Here is a 19,439-nt window from a genome sequence, read left to right as displayed (position 1 = left end):
AAAATCTGAGGGACATTAAAATGTGTTTTTCAACAGAGACAAGAACATAAATATAACGTCACAGGTAAATGAACATATTTCAAGTAAACAGCTGGACTGATCAGGTCCAAACACAGAGTGATCAACAAACAGCTGTCATATCTTTATATATAAGCTCTTTATAAATCCTGTTCACTGCAGTCTGTTTACTAATAATGTCAAACTGTTAGAAACACAGAAACATCAGAATCGTCTTTGTTGACATAAAGCTGTCTGGGATCCTTTGTTGTTCTTTTGATGCAGAGTTACATTATAAATATAAAGAGTTATTTCAGAGTCTCATCAGTTTTCCTGCATGTCTTTATTGAACACATCAGCAGGGCTGAAGCTCTCATGTTAAACACACACTGATCTATGGACACGTTCATGTGTTTCTAACAGAACCAGGCTGTTATCAGCTGCACTAACATGATGTCACACACACTGAATGTAACAGTGACATCATCACACAATCAGCTGTGATTGTTTCACTGTCATCAAACTAGTCAACAGGAAGTAGAATCAATAGAAACCAATCATTTACTGACAGCATGTCTGATGGAAATAAGTGCAGATTATGTATGAAGTCTAACTGCACACAGTAACTGTGTTACAATAAGGACTTAACAGCGCCCTCTGCTGGAGTGTTTCAGTACTGCGTTAACTAGAATACACCACCTCCTCCTCCTCCTCACACCACCTGCTACAGCTCTACTCTTCTATGACTACAGTCATCCACAGCACTGATGTGAGGTCACATGGTTCATATGTAAGGAGCACAGAGACGTGCTAGCAGCTGACCTCAGGTCAGTTTAATGACTGTGAGCAGCAGCTGTGTTCTTGTCACTGTGACAGGGAGACACTCTCAGACACAGCGCTCATGTCAGCTTGTTCTCATGCAGGAGGATCAGGAGCTCCATGTTTGTCTTTCTGTTTGAATCATGATGTGTTTGTGCCATCAGAGTCTGTCATGAGTACTCAGGGTTTCACAGCAGCTCTTCTGGATGCTGACGAGGACTCCAACCTCATGTTTCACCTCTCTGAGCTTCTGATGTCTGTGAACACTCGTGTTTCTTCTCTGGGCTCATCTGGACAAAAACACCTTTCTGTGTTTGGCTCCAGCCTCATTCTGACTGACAGGAAGTGTGTTATCCATGAGCTTCTTTGTTTCCTGCTGTGTTTCCTGTCTGTGGACAAACACGAGTGTTTCAGCTGAGGACTTGGTTCCTTCCACCTGTCCATACAGGACATCACGCTGTCTTTTCTCTTTAAATGCAGCTCCAGGTCCTTCCACGTGCTGCTCTGTATTTGTGCAGTTTGTAGTGTGTCCTGGGAAACGTAGCACACATGGTGTTCTTCTGCTGTTTCCTCCTTTCACTGAGTGTGAAACACTGACGCTGTGCTGTTGTTCACAGAGCTGATTCTAGCTGCAGCTGGACTCTGTCATCTAACTGAATGTGTTGGTGCTGATCACGGGGCTCTGAGGGGGGAGCAGCAGGAGGACTCTGGATGCTGACGTCAGTGTATCTGTGGAAGCTCACACAGCGTCTCTGTCATTCAATATTGTGCTATATATTGTATCTATGCAAAGATGAACAGACTGTGTGTTCACTGGTCTCTGTGCTGCTGACTGCTGCAGCTCTGATGTCATCATCACTCCCTCCTCCACCCTCAGCAGTCCCAGCATGCTGCTGTGGTGCACCCCACCCTCACTCTACACCTGAGCCATAGACCACACCCTCCACCTCAATATACACCACAGTTTTCTCTGCTATGGAAATGAGATCAGGAGGAAATCATTATTATTATTATTTAATAAATGCTCACATTAATGTGGGCTTATTTGTTTCATATTAGAAACATTAGTTGAGTGTTTTTAGTATAAAATGGTGAAAGTCCCTCTTTTTGCTCCTCCCCTCACCTGTGGATGGACGGTGCTGTTACCGTGGTGACAGCTTGGATGTGTTTCAGTCCTGCCTGGTTATCACTGCAGGAATCTTTCACATTTATTACAGGTAATAACTCTGATTTTTCTGTGTATTATGAACTAAATGTATCCTGATACACACAGAGATGGATGAGCAGAGGTCACATGATGAAAGAACAAACATGGAGTCTTTGATTTATTTAGATATTTATTGATGAATGCAAACAAACCCTGACACTGAACCATCGTCCAGCAGAACAAACCTGATCACATGACCTGCTGACCCAAACAGTGAAAAGCTCCATGGCAACAACAACAAACAGCCTCACATATGTTAACAGAGGCTGTTAGAAGCACAGAGTCTTTACAGTCTTTCTCCTGTTTGGACACAGATCTCTGCACATCTTCATCACAGTTACTCACAGACGTGCAGAGTGTGTGGATATCAAAGCTAAGTTTACACCATGTTTGTAGTCTGTACTGGGACTCATGGAGCATCTCTCTATGAGCACTCAGTGCTTTAAACAGTGAGTCCCAGTTTAACCAGCAGCCTTCACACCACACATCACACAGACATGGAAACTTCAAACCCTCAGACTGAAGACACCATCAGAAATAAATAGATTTTGATGAAGATGAAGAACTGGACCAGTTTGCTGTGGTTTCTTCTGTTCGTGTCAGAAATAAGAGTCTGGCAGCACTTTGCTCTCCTTCCACATGTTTAAGGAGGAAGTGAAGAAGAGTGAGTGAGTCGTCTTCCTCTGTGGGCCCAACATCAGGCAGCAGCCTGTATTTTTAAAAACCCAGCACACTGCTTCAGAAACACTGAGTCCAGGTGACCAGAGTCATGTGATCAGTGAGGTCTTCACTCAGGACGTCACTGCTTCAGGACCTGATTCAGAGGTTTATAAGGACGTGGATCATTGGTGCTGATGTTGTGTGAGAGCTGGTGAACCATGGGGAACATAAATAACAACCAGGCCATCAGCAGTTCTACCCCCAGCTCTAAATCCTACATAATACACTATACATATAGTTATATAGGTTATAGTATGTTATATATAAACGCAGCTGAAGCAGTTCAGTTTAATTTGTAACTTCACGCTGCACTTCACATGTTTGTCCACCAGATAGCAGCACAGAGGCCTGTGTTGGAAAGCTTTGAGTAAAGAAGCATTTTCAATCCAAGCTTCAGAAAGCTTCACGTGGTCATGAAGGAACCAACCAGGAAATATCTGCTGTGTGTAAAAACACCAACACAAGAATCCAGAATGAATGAATGACCCCGCCTCCTCATACAGAGACATCTGATTGGTTTATTCATTCTGCTCAGCACAGACCTGCTGCACCCTGGATCCCAACAAGAGCTCCAGTTGGATCCAGTTTGATCCAGTTTCTGCAGTAAATCTAATGACAGACCTCCAGGTGCACCTGCAGAGTCTTCTTGTTGTTTCAACCATGATCTCTGTTAAATGCAGTAATCAAACCATCATAGATCGTAGATCCTGGACATCAGGACAGACATCAGCTAGTTTCAGTGATCAGTGATAGAGTGTAGAAGAAGATGGACAATGGCACATTTGTTACTGTGTCTAACTGAGTAACTGAACCTCTCAAAGGCTGAGGACAGACCCTGGATTAATCTGAGGACTTTGGTGGTCCTGCTGATGTGTTCAGTCTGTGATTGGACAGAGAGCAGGGGTCCAGGACCTGATGGGATTCAAACCATCAATTGTGTTTATATCTGTCACCACAGCTTCACATTTCTTTGTTTTCTCTTAAATGAGCTTCATGGTTGTTCTTGGCTGGTTTTCTTTTTGCTCTACACATCCTTCCACAGACGACACCATCATAAACACCAAAGGTGGTTAAATAAGTCCAAACTGCTCTGACTGAATCAAACACTTCCTGTGTCTTATTGGTGTCAGGCAGAACATCAGTCTAACACCTCATTATTTCACTCTGACCTCTATGTTGGTAGAACGTGTTAGTAGAAACATATTGAGCTGTGTGGATGGACTCAAACGTCCTGATAAGCCATGTATTAGAAACAGTTCTCTGTGTTCATCTGTAGAGCTGAAGAAAGAAGACATAAAGAACACCAACTGGGTGAAGTCCAGGTGTTTGACTTGTTCAGTGTAGAGCATTTCTTTTACATTTACATTTCTGGAAATGTAAAATAAAGATCATTTTTTGAACTTGACCACGCTGAGTCGGAAGTCTTTCTCTGTCGCCAAAAGAATTCAAAAGAAAGGAATTTAATAATATTAATCAAATCAACTTTAATTTTATCTGCAGAAATAAACCTCACTACATGAAAAAGAAACATCTGCTCCAAGATACTAAGCTGTTGACTTTGACCGCCTTAAAAAATAAACTGGTTGAGATCCTGGATCAAATACAGGGACTTATTTTGGTCCTGGATCCCACATCAGCTCTTCAGTAAAGTTGGGGGCTTAAATGTTGTTCTTATTACAGACTCTGATGTTAACAGCTTCCAGCACTATTGTACTTGGAACTCTGTTTTGTAAGAAACAAACCGCAGAAACTATATGATACGTTAAAGCATCTGATTTGGATACCCGAAAAAAAAAAAAAAAATCTCCCCTTGGGTTCATTTTTTCAGCTCTGCATTTGTGGCATTTAATTTAGTCTTGTTATATTTGCACATATGCCTAAAAAGATAATAATGAAAAAAAGTTTTCCATGTGAAAACACTGCTCCACCTCATGCAGTTCTCCCTCTGAACCACTAGATGTCTCGGTTATTTAAATGATTGAAGACCAGCAGCACAGCAACCACATCAGCGGTCAGATCACATATGTCCTGTTATTATGTAGAAAAGCATGAATACGTCCACCTGGGAGAAGATTTTAACTTTTTCTGTGTACTGAATCATTTTTACCTGATCGACTGCTCTACATGTAATATATAATGTTCTGTAAATATATGAGAAACCAACAGAAGAGTGAAAACATTTCGGGTTTCTAGAAAGATCTTTCAGCTCATAGCTGCTCACAGACTGTATTTACAAGTGACAAACTGCAACTCTACAGTATATGTAAAATTTATTCTGTATTCAAATCTATTGAGTGATGTTTGAAAGCCTTTCCAGGTGAGTTTGATCCAGGAGGGTCTGAAGCCAGAGTCAGACAGAGACTGTGCAGAGACTGTAGAAGGACAGAGCAGCAGCAGAGCAGTCCAGATACACTGATGATCCTCTGTCAGATCCAGAGGGACACACAGGGATGATGCTGGACTCTACATTGTGTCTGACAGTGGAGCTGTTCTCAGAGCAGTTCACTCTGCAGCACTGACAGTCATCTGCACTTCATTCCTCTGTCAGTGACTGCTGGATGAAGCTCTCCTCTCCACCTCCCAGTAACATGGCCCAGTCAGAGCGTCTCTACACACAAGCTGCTGCTGCTTCAACCTCTCTGGATCATCAGGACACAGCTGCTCCTCTCTCAGCACACACACCGTCCTGTTTACCATCATCAGCTCCACCTGCAGAGAGAAGGAGGAAGAGGAGAGGAGATAAACGAGTGTTTCCAGAGACTCTTCATCAGCTGTCAGTCAGTGATGCAGCACATCCAGTATAAAGAGCAGCAGGGACTTCAGTGCTGGGACTGTACTAGGACTCATTGTTGCTTCACTTTTTCTAATCTTTGGATTTTTATTGAAGTTGATGAAAATGTTTTTCCCTCCTAGTTTGAGTTTGGACTTTCATTCATTAGAAGAACCTTGGTGTGTCCACTCTGAGCTCTGTAGGAACCCCAACAACAAGCCCAACAATCCAGATGTTCCAGCTGTTAACTGGAGGAATTCCATCCAAACATCTGCTCTCACTAAAGTCTTCCTCACCTACAGACTGTGTTCTTCACTGCTTTAAACTTGGAAATGAATGCAGTCATTGGTCTGTGTGCTGCTTTGTTCAGAGAGCTGATTGGCTGTTGACAGCGTTTGATCAGAGCGTGTCAGCCGTTACTATGGGGACCATAAAGGTGAGAAACAGGAAGTGTTTGTGTCCAATCCTGAAGCCTGTCACCATTCTCCCCTCACAGCTTCACTGAGAAGCTGCAGCTTTACAGGAAACACTGGATCTTTGTTTCATACTGACTGTGTTTAGTACAATACTGCTGACAGCACCACCCACTCACGCCAACACTCTACTTACACCAGAGTCTCCAGTCTGTAGTCTGGACTCTGCTGAAGATCAGACAGCTGCTTCACTCCTGAATCCTGCAGGTTGTTGTTCCCACCTTTCTGTGGAGGTTGGATGTTCTCCCACAGTCCAATGAAATGCTGCTTAGGTTCATTGGTGCTTCTAAATTGGCTGTAGGTGTGGATGTGAGAGAGTGCTTCTCTGTCTCTCTCTGTTGGCCCTGTGATGGACTGCTCACCTGTGCAGGTGGACCACGCCTCTTGCCCTATGACAGCTAGGGCACAGGCTGCAGCCCTGTGAGCCTAAGCTGAATAAACAGTTAGCAAAAATGATCCATAGATGGCCTGAAATTCCCCAGTTAGCAGTTTGGTAGATAGCTATGACATGCTAATCCCATCCAGCAGCTGTATTCTACCTGTAAGCTGATCCCTGCTGAGCCAAAGCACTTTTTCAGATACAAATTACAACCTTTAATAGAAACCTATTGGTCAGCATCTTATTAGCCTGCTGTTAGCTTCATTCCACAGAAAACTGAGAGAAACTAACAGAGTTGATAAAGAATAAAGAGAAATGTGCTGATTTAAAGCCTTTGAAGTGCTTCAGATGATCTCTGTCCACTTCTGTCCACTCATTCATTCATGTAAGCTTCTAATGCAGCTTTGATCTTCACAGTCTGCTTCATGAAACTCATTCTAACCCTGAATGTCAGAGTGTTCCTCCTTCTCTTTCCCATCATTCATGCTGGCAGTGGAGGAGATTTGGATGTTGGACTGTGTTTTGGATGATGTGTGTATGTTTGTGTTGGACTGCTGTCTGTAAAGCAAACGCACATTTTGGTTTGGATTTCAGTGTCACACAGACTTTAAGGTGGAATGAACCTGACCTCAGAGTTTCAAGTTTACATCCTGGACTCTCCAGGAAACCACACAGACGCTTCACTCCTGGATCCTGCAGCTTGTTCCAGCTCAGCTCCAGCACTCTCAGATGGGAGGGGTTGGACTTCAGTGCTGCTGCCAGATAATCACAGCTGATCTCTGACAAACCACAGCCCCACAATCTGTATGAAGAATGAAAGATGTAAGTTTATTAGACAAAGTGTGAGCTTGAAATCATTCAGTGTTTCATCATCTGTTCAGAGCTGAAGAAGGTTCAGAATGTAGAAGTTTAGAAAATGGAAACTCCAAACAGCTGAAGCCAACAGGAAGCAGCTTCAAACAAACACAACAAGAGAAAAAACTCTGAATGTTTCACATTAAAGTCGTACATTTGTCATAAAAACATGAAAAAGACTTGAAAAAGTCGTGTTTTTCCATCCAGGAACCACAAGGCTTCACTTTGAAAGGCGAAGTATGAAAGAAATGCACATATTTGAAGTCCAACAACACTTTTTCCCAGTCAGATTGTGTAAGCAGACAAACTACAAGCTCATTTTCATTCCAATGTCAGAAGATGACTTGTTGGAATGAAAATGAGGTTTTGCTGTTCTTGGCAACTGCTACATACAATCGTTTCACAGATTGCTGTGTGCCGTGACCTTTGACCTGCTAAAGAGAGTCAGCTGTGGATTATTCATTGTTGTGTCTGATACTTAGGACTGTGAGGAAGAACGCTACGCAGTAAATCAGGGTCCCCTCTCTCTGAATCAGGAAAGGTGGGCAGGCCGCGTGTGGGCCGCGGGCCATACGTTGAGTCTCACTGTTTGAAATGTGAACATTGTTCTGCTGCAGTCAATGGACTAAACCAGAGAAGAAGAAAACAGACTTTACCATGAAGATCCTCAGTGTGGATCAGTATAATATCAGCCTGATGTCTGCAGTTTAGTGTCAGCACAACTTTCACATCATATTCATCTCAGCACAACTAAAACATGTGACTGACCTCAGAGTTTCAAGTCCACATCCTGGACTCTCCAGGAAACCACACAGATGCTTCACTCCTGGATCCTGCAGCTTGTTCCAGCTCAGCTCCAGCTCTCTCAGATGGGAGGGGTTGGACTTCAGTGCTGCTGCCAGATAATCACAGCTGATCTCTGACAAACCACAGTCCCACAATCTGTATAAAGAATGAAAGATGTAAGTTTATTAGACAAAGTGCTTGAACTCATTCAGTGTTTCATCATCTGTTCAGAGCTGAAGAAGGTTCAGAATGTAGAAGTTTAGAAAATGGAAACTCCAAACAGCTGAAGCCAACAGGAAGCAGCTTCAAACAAACACAAGAGAAAAAACTCGGAAATTTTCACATTAAAGTCGTACATTTATCATAAAAACATGAAAATTTTTCAAGTTTTACTATGTGAAATCAAAGAAATTGAACAAGAAACATCGGAGTCCAAAACAAAAGAAAAACAACTCCCAGTTCAGGAGGCTGCAGTGGGACTGTGGTGAAGGCTCTACACTAAAGCTTCACAAAAAGCTGAAGTTTGAAGCTGAAACTGCAAAGCTGTGAATGAAAGAGCTCCAGCGTCTCTCATGTTACAGGAAACTTAATTTTTTCCACACTGATGAAAGCATCATGCTTTTATTTCATGCTGCTTTTATTGAGTCACACTGTGAAACTGAGCCACAGCTGAACCAGCATCCCTGTACAGCAGACACCTACAGCGCTCAGCTGCTTCCATTGAACCCTCTGCACAGAGCTTCAGTTTCCTCTTCTGGTTCCAAAGTGCAGAACAACAAGGTTTCAAACAGCTTCGTTCCAGCAGCATCAGCCACAGACATGCAGAGATTTGGATCTCCTGGTTGTGTTGTATGATGCTGTGTTTGAATATCTGGTGTCTGTGTTGCTTTGTGAGGATGGATCACTCATCTACTGCAGCCCCAGATAAACAGAGCACGACCTGAACCTGGTAGCTTCACTTAGAAGACACTTGTGACGGGAACGTGTGAGAAGTTTTGTGCAGACAAGTGTTGATTTTGAGTGTGGGACGAGCTCTCCACAGTCTTTGTGGAGATCCACATTCTGCATACTGCCTGTGAGAAGCTGGAGACATTTCTCCTCCAAATCCACTGAGCAGCTGCTCGTGGTGGTATTAGCTTCATGTGTGCATGTTAGCATGAAGCCTCGGTGACACTCTGCTGTGGACACGGTCACAGCTGGTTCGCGTGATGGACGAGTCGTCCTTCCTGTTAAACTTCTTTGAGGTGAGCTTGAAGTTGCTGCTTGGGGCACATGCACAGCTGGTTATTGTACTGGAAATGTTCTGCAGACGAGTCCACATGCTCACAACAAAGCTCAGTGTGGACGATGCTGTGCACGCTCCAATGCTGATTGGTTAGAAAGTGGGCGGTAACAGGAAGAGAGCGACAGCAGCGTTCAGCACAAACATGGAGGATCAAAGAAGAAGAACATGAGAAGCTCAGATGGAGGCTGCAGTGGACACTTTTCATTGTTTTAACACTCGCTTTCACTTCAGCTTCACCAACAACAGCATAAGCAGAGCAGCCCACTGACTGCGTGGCCATGACGGCGCCCCCTGGTGACTGTAAACCGCTACAACATGTAGATGGCCGTCTGCTGCTCATTTCTTTGCCACCCTCACAGGAGCTCTTTATCCTGTTCTTCACTCTCATTGGTTCTTTGTGTGCTTGTTTTTTACAACAGTAGTCATTGTGATTGTTCAAAGAAGACAATCAGCTTTGACTAAATGTAGCTCCTACAGCAGTGATGGGAATAACTACTGAAGCTAATCCAGTATCAAAGCTCAGGAACCAGCAGCTCCCACCGCGTTTTCTTTGAACAACTATTTTTAGCTGCTGTGTTTTTGTGTTTCTGCAGACCTCAGACATCCTGCTGCTCATGAGAACTGAAGCTCTGAAGGGCTCAGCCTTTATCTCCAAGAAACAAAGCTGATCATGGAGACCCAGCAGGTCAGCTGATCTGTGGACAGCACCAGAATAGAATAGAATAGAATAGAATAGAATAGAATAGAATAGCCTTTATTGTCATTGTACAGGGTACAACGAAATTGGAGTGCCACTCCCTTGGTGCAAAAATACAATAATAAATATAAATGTAAAATATAAAAGGTACAATAAAACAAACAATAGTAAGTACAATATATACAGGATAGCAGCATAATAAATGACGGTGACAGTATGGTGTAGCTAAGCAGTTTCAATTGTTTTTGTGCTTATTTACTACGGTGATAGCTCTGGGAAAGAAGCTATCCCTGAATCTGTTTGTCCTGGTTTTATGTGACCTGTACCGTCGGCCTGATGGTAATAGTTCAAACAGATGATTGCTGGGGTGAGAATGGTCCTTGATGATATTGCCAGCTCCGCTGAGGTACCGAGAGTTTGCAATGACCTCCAGGCTGGGCAGAGAGCAGCCAGTGATCTTCTGGGCTGTGTTGATGACCCTCTGCAGTGCTTTCCTGTCTGCAGCTGAGCACCCTGCATACCATGTTGTTATGCCGTACGTTAGGATGCTCTCTATGGTGGCTCTGTAGAATGTCACCAGCAGCCTCTCCTCCAGGTTGCTCCTCCTGAGCACTCTCAGAAAGTGGAGACACTGCTGGGCCTTTTTTTACCACCGCAGTGGTATTTGCAGTCCAGGAGAGATCATCAGAGATCTGCACGCCCAGAAACCTCATGGAGTGTACCCTCTCCACACAGCTCCCGTGAATGTACAGTGGGGCCGGGTCTGCTCTGCCCTTCCTGAAGTCCAAGATGAGTTCTTTAGTTTTTGTGGTGTTCAGTTGGAGGTTGTTAACTGAACACCACTCAGTCAGTCTGTTGACCTCATCTCTGTAGTCTGACTCATCCCCCCTTGAGATGAGTCCAACCACAGTGGTGTCATCCGCAAACTTTATGATGGTGTTTGAGAGATGGGTAGGGGAGCAGTCGGATGTGTAGAGTGTAAACAGGAGGGGACTCAGAACACATCCTTGTGGAGACCCGGTGCTGAGTGTGATGGTGCTGGACAGGTGGGGGCCGAGTCTGACAGACTGTGGTCTATTTGTCAGGAAGTCCTTGATCCAGAGGCAGATGGGGGTGGAGAGTCCCAGGTGAGACAGTTTCTGGACCAGGATCTCCGGGATGATATGATTAAATGCTGAGCTGAAGTCCAGGAAGAGCATTCTCACATAGCTTCCTCGGTGCTCCAGGTGACTCAGCGCAGTGTGGAGCGCTATGGTGATAGCGTCCTCGGTGGATCGATTTGTCCTGTAGGCAAATTGGTGGGGGTCCAAAGTGGGAGGCAGACTGGCCCTGATGTGCTGACAGACCAGTCTCTCAAAGCACTTCATCACTACAGGCGTAAGTGCAACAGGCCTGTAATCATTTGGGCTGACTACAGCTGTCTTTTTGGCGATGGGGATGATGGTGGAGGTTTTGAGGCAGGGCGGGACGGTGTTTAATGACAAGGAAAGGTTGAAGATTTTAAGTGAAGACTCCGGTCAGTTCGTCAGCACATGCTCTGAGAACCTTTCCACGTATTCCATCAGGACCTGCCGCCTTCCTGGGATTCACTGACCTTAGAACACACCTCACTTGATGCTCCCTAAGTGTTAGTGTGCCGGCGCTGGGGGCAGGTGGAAGTGGTGTGACAGCTGAGGGCCTGGTCGTCTCAAAGCGGGCGAAGAAACGATTTAGATCCTCAGCCAGCGAGGCATCAATCCTAGATGTCGCCTGGTTATTGCTTCTGTAGTTGGTAATGTGATTGATCCCCTGCCACATTTTTCTGGGGTCGTTGTCAGCAAAGTGATCTTCAATCCTCCTCCTATAGGCAGCCTTAGCTTTCCTGATGCCTCTACACAGGTCTGCCCTGGCCGCCCTGTACGCAGCCCTGTCCCCTGACTTGAAGGCAGTGTTGCGGCTTTTTAGGAGGGATTGCACTTCGCTATTCATCCAGGGTTTTTGATTTGGAAACACCCTGACCCTTTTGTTGACGGTGACAGTGGCTGGAGAATAAACCCATACAGTAGATGAGAAGCAGTCCTGCAGTTGAGAGAGGGCTCCTTCAGGCCAGGTTTTTATTGTCTTTGTCTGGGGCTTTGTTTTTCTCAGCAGGGGGGTGTAGGTGGGTGTCGCTCTGAAAGCATGATGATCATGATGTTGAAAGCAAGACATGATCCAAGGTGTGTTCTCCTCTCGTAGCAAAGTCCACAAACTGGATAAATTTAGGAAGTACAGTCTTTAAGCACGCTTTGTTAAAGTCGCCGGCGACAATAAAAACCCCATCGGGGTGGGCAAGCTGTTGTTTGTTAATGGTGTTAAGCAAGAGGCTGAGAGCCGTGGCAACGTTAGCATCCGGCGGTATGTTGTTTTTCTTGTTTTTTCTTTGGGTCTGAATATTGATTATATTTGTTCTAAGGACATTTTTATTTCTGACCATTATTGTGTCTTTTTTAATATGTCTTTTTATGAGCCTATGTCTCCTGTTCATCGGACAGTTATTTCCCACACTTTAAATTCCTCCACAGCACAGAAGTTCTCTGATGCTTTTAATTTAACATTATCCCCACAAAACAATGTTGATTTTTCTATAGATCTATTCAATTATCATTGTCTTTCGATCTTAAATGAAATCTGTCCGATTAAAATGAGACCTGTGCCTGCTTCTAAGTCTGTACCCTGGTTAAATGACAACATTCGTCTTATAAAACGTAATTGTCGTAAAGCTGAGCGGTTATGGAGGAAAACCCACTTAAATGTTCATCTCCTTTATTTAAAGGATCTTTTAGCCTCTTTTAACAATGCTATTAGAGTTGCGAAGGCTGCTTACTTTTCTCAGTTGGTTGCAAAGAGCAGAGGTAATCCTAAAGTTTTATTTGATACTATTACTAATATTATTACTCCTGCTCCACCTGCCGCTATTATTTCTTCCGTCGAAGATTGTGAAACTTTTCTTGCTTTCTTTTTAGAAAAAATTAGCAACATAAGGAAAAACCTGTCTTTTTCAGCGTCTGCGCTGTCAGTTCCCACGCCAGCTCGGCCTGTTGTTTTAGAAGGTTTTTCACCTGTCTCACTACCAGAGCTGGGAAAAATAGTTAGTGCAACAAAATTATCCTCTTGCTCTCTTGATTTTTTACCCGCATCATTATTCAAAAATGTCTTTTACTCTACTGGTCCCTGTATTCTTACTATAATTAATACCTCCTTGGCCTCGGGCATAGTCCCTGCCTATTTTAAAACTGCTGTTATACATCCCTTGTTAAAAAAGCCTATGCTGGACCCATCTCTCACTAGCAATTATAGACCGATCTCAAAAATTCCGTTAATTGCTAAGATTCTAGAGAAGATTGTGGCTAAGCAGCTTACAGCAGTTTTAGATAAATATAGTATTTTTGACAAATTTCAATCTGGCTTTCGTAAAGTTCATTCCACTGAAACAGCCCTTCTTAGAGTTTCTAATGACATTTTGTTACAAAGCGATGCAGGTAAATGTTCTGTTCTCTTAATGTTGGATCTTACGTCGGCCTTTGATACTGTTGACCACTATAGTTTGCTTAACAGGCTGAAATACTGGGTCGGTGTCTCTGGGACTGCATTGAAATGGTTCTCCTCGTATCTCTCTGAACGATATTCTACTGTGGCAGTTTCTAAGTATAGATCATCTTCTGCGTCCCTGTCTTTTGGTGTGCCACAAGGCTCTGTGCTAGGGCCATTACTGTTTCTAGTTTATTTACTTCCTCTCCAGCACATTTTGAGCCCTTTTGAGGATATCTGTTACCATTGTTATGCAGACGATATCCAACTCTATATATCTTTTAAACCTGAAGAGGCTTCTAAGCTGCAGCTCTTAAATGTGTGCTTGGAAGCCATTAAAGGCTGGTTGGCTGAAAACTTCCTCCAACTAAATGAAAATAAAACCGAAGTCCTCTTATGTGCCCCAGATAGACATATACCCAGTATAATAAATGCTCTTGGTCCTCTTTCAACGTTTGTAAAACCATCTGTCAGGAACTTAGGGATTATCCTTGATCCTGCTCTTACGTTAGATAGTCATGTTAAATCTCTTGTTTGGTCTTGCTTTTATCATTTAAGAAATATTTCTAAATTGAGCTCTATAATATCCTATACCGAACTGGAGATTGTTATTCATGCTTTTATCTATTCACGACTGGACTATTGCAATTCCCTGTTTACTTGTCTAAACAAAGGTTCTTTGGAGCGCCTGCAGATCGTTCAGAATGCTGTAGCAAGACTGTTGACGAAAGCTTCAAAATATTCACATATAACACCGTTGCTTATGCAGTTACATTGGCTTCCCGTCGAATTTAGAGTCCATTTTAAGATTTTGGTTTTAACTTTTAAGGCTCTTCAACAACAAGCACCACCTTATATTATTGAGCTTTTACAGCCCTATGCCCCTAGTAGGTCTCTGAGGTCGAGTAGTCAGGGCCTACTTGTCACTCCGTATACGAGACTGAAAACTAGGGGTGATAGAGCTTTTGCTACTGTGGCCGCCAGACTCTGGAATTCCCTTCCTCAGGACTTACGATCCGCTGATTCATTGATTACTTTTAAAAAACAGCTGAAAACACATCTTTTTAAAATTGCTTTTTGCTAACTTTGTTTGTATTTTTTCTTTTTAATCTGTTATATCTTGTAAAGCACTTTGTGATTTCTGTCTAGAAATGTGCTATATAAATAAAATTTTACTTTACTTACTTACTTACTTATATAAACAGCTATCACAATAACTACTGTAAACTCCCTCGGGATGTAAAAAGGTCTGCACGAGACTGCCAGAACCTCCAAATCAGGAGAACAGTGTGTGTGAATGATCCTGCTGTTACAACACCACTCGTTATGCACGTAAACACATAGCCCCCCTCCTCTGCTTTTACCTGAGTTGCTGTTTCTGTCGTGCTGGTGTAGCGTGCGGCCTGCTAACTCGACTGCAGCGTCGGGAATCAGCGGGTGAAGCCACGACTCCGTAATAAGAATGATGCTGCAGTTACGTGCAAAGCTCGTGGTTACTATTGTCAAGAGGGGAAATATTTTACTGCTATTATTTGCTGCTATTTCTATAATCATCATTACCATTTCATTATTAATAGTGATGTTGCATCCAGATGCATTCAGATGTTCAAATATATTGGTATTATATTAGTCTTTATTACAGGTCCAGCAAGAACCACTTTAAACTGTTGAGTTGAATTTATAATCTTAAATGTTTATATGCAGACTGCATGGTGAAAGAAAAGGCCCCCACGTAGAGTAACTCTGTGCCAAAATGAGACAGGAAACACTTCTGCAAGGCATGCTTCTGCAGAAGTGAAACCGAAAGCAGAGTCTGAGTGCAAGAATTTTGAGCAGGTTATTTTATTGTGCATTTATCTTTGACTAAGCTTTGATTATGCTTCAAGTAGTTGTATTAGATTGAAACATTTGTTTTATATATTTTATATATCAGTCAAGATTATTACACACATAAACACACATAGTTTCAGTACATGCTGGCCTTCTGTCTGGTGGAAAGGTTACGAGGTTTAGCCGATGAAGTGAAGGGTGAAACAAAGGGCAGCAGAAGCTGACACATACATATAAGTAGACTCATTTAGTAGGTAAGAAGTTAAGATGTGTTTTGCTATAACTGCAAAGTGGGGGTGCGTACGTGTTAGTCTGTTCCAGGAAGTACACCAGATGTCCCAGAGATAAGCGACAGCGAAGGCAAGCTGAGGGGAAGCACCGAGCCGAAGACGATGTTCTCTGGACTGTGTCAAGGGTTGACAGAACATTTGTGGTTTTGGAGTGACGTATGCTGTATTGAGACTGCCAACCCTATAAAGCCTTTGTCTGACTATTGTAAAGTAGTTCAACACTGATTGGGCGGTTGGACTCACACATGTGTAATTCATTAAAATGCCGTCCAATTGCACACGGCCGGATCAGTGGTGGTTATTTTGGATTCCTCCTCAATATCTGAACCTTAACACTATCTGTAGCTCCAATTCGTCTAATTTGTGGGTGATGGATCTGGCGTTCGACAGGAAAAGGCTCGGAAGTGCTGGCCGGTGTGGTTGTTTGCGTAGCCTAGCATCTGAGCCCGACCGGCATCCCCTCTTCTGCTTTCTCTCCCTCCGTCGCCTTCTACGCTTGCTGGGCGGGCAGACCATCCACAGTGACCCCGGCGGTCTCGCTATCTCCTCCAGGATGTTGTGTGTTCGCTGATAGTCGCCAGAAACAGACAAACTATATTTGAAACCTAGGTCAATTAGGTTCTGGCGACTGTAAGAGATGGCGGCGTTGCAAACATTCAGAAATATACACAGTAAAAGTAAAAACGAGCACCAAACTGGAGAGCTAAGAGCCGCTGCACCCGTGCGCGCCGCCATCTTGCATCTTGCACCAGCATCTTTAACTAAGTGTGAGAGGTGAGCAGTCTTTGGAAGCCTTTACTGTCTGATAGTGATGTTTAAACGATGGCTCAGAGCAGGATTTGGATCAATATTTTGTTTTTCTTCTATTATTATGTTTAACTTCTGCTTCACAGATGTTCTCTGAAATGTTTCCCACTGTTGGACAAACAGTTCCTTCATAAAGGAGATCTACTGTGGAGTCCATCTGTGCACACACAGTACTACCAAACCATTCTCATACTGAACACACACACTTTGTAGGAATCATCAGTACTTTGACTGTTTCTCAGGTTAGCTTCAGCTCAGCCATTTAGCATGTCTCCAGTCTGAGTCAGAGAGCGTCACATGACGTGACAGAAGCTGATTGGTCAGCTGCAGTGATGGTGGTGGAGCAGCATTAATGATGATGCTGTAGAACAACAGGAACACGGGGATATCAGTGTTAGTGGGTTTAGTCATTCCTGCTGCACTGTTTGTCCTTCTTATTGAAGTGACCTGCTGAGAGCTCACACTGATCTCTGTAGAAATGATGTCAGTCTGACTTGTCATATGTTTGGAGGCGTGTTTGATGTTTGCTCTTCTGGAAACTCTCAGTATCAAATATGGAAGATGCAAAGGAGACACGCTTCAGTCTGTATGGACCTGTTTCTGTAGCTGCCACCATCATTCTACATGTTTGTACATCAGCTTATGAAGTCCTGTCTGCTGTTCAAGTCTTTATTTATTACTCTTCACCTGCTTCACTGTCACTGTGTGGGTGGAGCTGCCTGAGCCCCACCCACACAGACACAGCTCCTCTATGGAGCTAAACTTCTGCTTCATCTCCGCCCCTTTTCTTCATCCTCCACCTCTCTTTTCTCTTCTTCAGTGCTCTTCAGCCACGGAGCCTCACAGCCTTTAACATGCCCATACGTGACCAGCTAGCATTACCCAGCATGCCGTGCAGCAGTGTCAGTTTCTAAATGTGCAATAATTCCTACTCCAAACTGTTCCTGTTTCACAGATTGCTGTGTGCCGTGACCTTTGACCTGCTAAAGAGAGTCAGCTGTGGATTATGCATTGTTGTGTCTGATACTTAGAACTGTGAGGAAGAACAGAATCAGGAAAGGTGGGCAGGCCGCGTGTGGGCCGCGGGCCATACGTTGAGTATCACTGTTTGAAATGTGAACATTGTTCTGCTGCAGTCAATGGACTAAACCAGAGAAGAAGAAAACAAACTTGACCATGAAGATCCTCAGTGTGGATCAGTATAATATCAGCCTGATGTCTGCAGTTTAGTGTCAGCACAACTTTCACATCATATTCATTTCAGCACAACTAAAACATGTGACTGACCTCAGAGTTTCAAGTCCACATCCTGGACTCTCCAGGAAACCACACAGATGCTTCACTCCTGAATCCTGCAGCTCTTTGTTTTCTCTCAGCTCCAGCTCTCTCAGATGGGAGGGGTTGGACTTCAGTGCTCTTGCCAGATAATCACAGCTGATCTTTGACAAACCACAGTCGCTCAATCTGTATGAAGAATGAAAGATGTAAGTTTATTAGACAAAGTGTGAGCTTGAAATCATTCAGTGTTTCATCATCTGTTCAGAGCTGAAGAAGGTTCAGAATGTAGAAGTTTAGAAAATGGAAACTCCAAACAGCTGAAGCCAACAGGAAGCAGCTTCAAACAAACACAACAAGAGAAAAAACTCTGAATGTTTCACATTAAAGTCGTAAATTTATCATAAAAACAGGACAAAGACTTGAAAAAGTCGTGTTTTTCCTTCCAGGAACCACAAGGCTTCACTTTGAAAGGCGAAGTATGAAAGAAATGCACATATTTGAAGTCCAACAACACTTTTTTCCCAGTCAGATTGTGTAAGCAGACAAACTACAAGCTCATTTTCATTCCAATGTCAGAAGATGACTTGTTGGAATGAAAATGAGGTTTTGCTGTTCTTGGCAACTGCTACATACAATCGTTTCACAGATTGCTGTGTGCCGTGACCTTTGACCTGCTAAAGAGAGTCAGCTGTGGATTATTCATTGTTGTGTCTGATACTTAGGACTGTGAGGAAGAACACTACACAGTTAATCAGGGTCCCCTCTCTCTGAATCAGGAAAGGTGGGCAGGCCACGTGTGGGCCGCAGGCCATACGTTGAGTATCACTGTTTGAAATGTGAACATTGTTCTGCTGCAGTCAATGGACTAAACCAGAGAAGAAGAAAACAGACTTTACCATGAAGATCCTCAGTGTGGATCAGTATAATATCAGCTTGATGTCTGCAGTTTAGTGTCAGCACAACTTTCACATCATATTCATCTCAGCACAACTAAAACATGTTGACTGACCTCAGAGTTTCAAGTCCACATCCTGGACTCTCCAGGAAACCACACAGATGCTTCACTCCTGAATCCTGCAGCTCTTTGTTTTCTCTCAGCTCCAGCTGTCTCAGATGGCAGGGGCTAGACTTCAGGGCTGCTGCCAGATAATCACAGCTGATCTCTGACAAACCACAGTCCACCAATCTGTATAAAGAATGAAAGATGTAAGTTTATTAGACAAAGTGTGAGCTTGAAATCATTCAGTGTTTCATCATCTGTTCAGAGCTGAAGAAGGTTCAGAATGTAGAAGTTTAGAAAATGGAAACTCCAAACAGCTGAAGCCAACAGGAAGCAGCTTCAAACAAACACAACAAGAGAAAAAACTCTGAATGTTTCACATTAAAGTCGTAAATTTATCATAAAAACAGGACAAAGACTTGAAAAAGTCGTGTTTTTCCTTCCAGGAACCACATGGCTTCACTTTTAAAGGTGAAGTGTGAAAGAAACAGACATATTTGAAGTCCAACACCTTTTTCCAGTCACATGATTAAAGCAGACAAACTACAAGCTCATTTTCATTCCAACAAGTCATCTTCTGACCTGGACTAACAACACTGGTCTCTATGTGCAGCTGGCTGTGAGACCAGTGCTCAGGGAGCGTCTACAAAGTGCAACACTGAAGAACATCACACACTCATTTGCTTCCAGCACACAA

At 43.4% G+C, this 19,439-nt stretch overlaps 1 long non-coding RNA gene across 1 annotated transcript; it reads right to left on the bottom strand.

Annotated features, from left to right (window-relative positions):
- Window positions 1–7,065: 7,065 nt before the first annotated feature.
- On the bottom strand, window positions 7,066–18,965 carry LOC112844868 (uncharacterized). Its single transcript, XR_003217622.1, has 3 exons — window positions 18,752–18,965; window positions 7,989–8,162; window positions 7,066–7,167 (listed from the first exon to the last, which is right to left on the bottom strand). It is a non-coding gene; the product is annotated as an uncharacterized LOC112844868 (long non-coding RNA).
- Window positions 18,966–19,439: the final 474 nt, after the last annotated feature.

The sequence above is a fragment of the Oreochromis niloticus genome, unplaced genomic scaffold, assembly GCF_001858045.2.
Source record: "Oreochromis niloticus isolate F11D_XX unplaced genomic scaffold, O_niloticus_UMD_NMBU tig00001767_pilon, whole genome shotgun sequence".
Taxonomy (NCBI): Eukaryota; Metazoa; Chordata; class Actinopteri; order Cichliformes; family Cichlidae; genus Oreochromis; species Oreochromis niloticus.
The sequence above is the reverse complement of the archived record's forward strand: the minus strand, read 5'-3'. Positions and strand labels throughout refer to the sequence as shown.